The sequence below is a fragment of the Bison bison genome, unplaced genomic scaffold (genome assembly GCF_000754665.1).
Source record: "Bison bison bison isolate TAMUID 2011002044 unplaced genomic scaffold, Bison_UMD1.0 scf7180017864270, whole genome shotgun sequence".
NCBI classification, from domain to species: domain Eukaryota; kingdom Metazoa; phylum Chordata; class Mammalia; order Artiodactyla; family Bovidae; genus Bison; species Bison bison.
Window position 1 is genome coordinate 8,142,688 of NW_011494842.1, and position 295 is coordinate 8,142,982.

The window sequence follows — 295 nt, forward strand, 5'->3', positions numbered from 1 at the left end:
AAGTCTAATGGGGACTTTCATCATGAAAACTGAACAGAATTATAAAAGCTTGTAATTTCAAAAATATTCAAGAGTTACATTATTATTTTTTTGAGTAAAACCATGTTTAGCATCCTACAATATTCTTTCCATCTCATTTTTGCAGCATAATCATAGAGGGAATTTTTTCCAAAATACATGAGATCTGGGACTTCCCTGGCAGTCCAGAGGTTAAGACTCCACAGCCCCACTGTAGGGGGCACAAGTTCAATTACTGGAAAGGGAACTAAGATCCTTCATTCTGCTCAACAAGGCC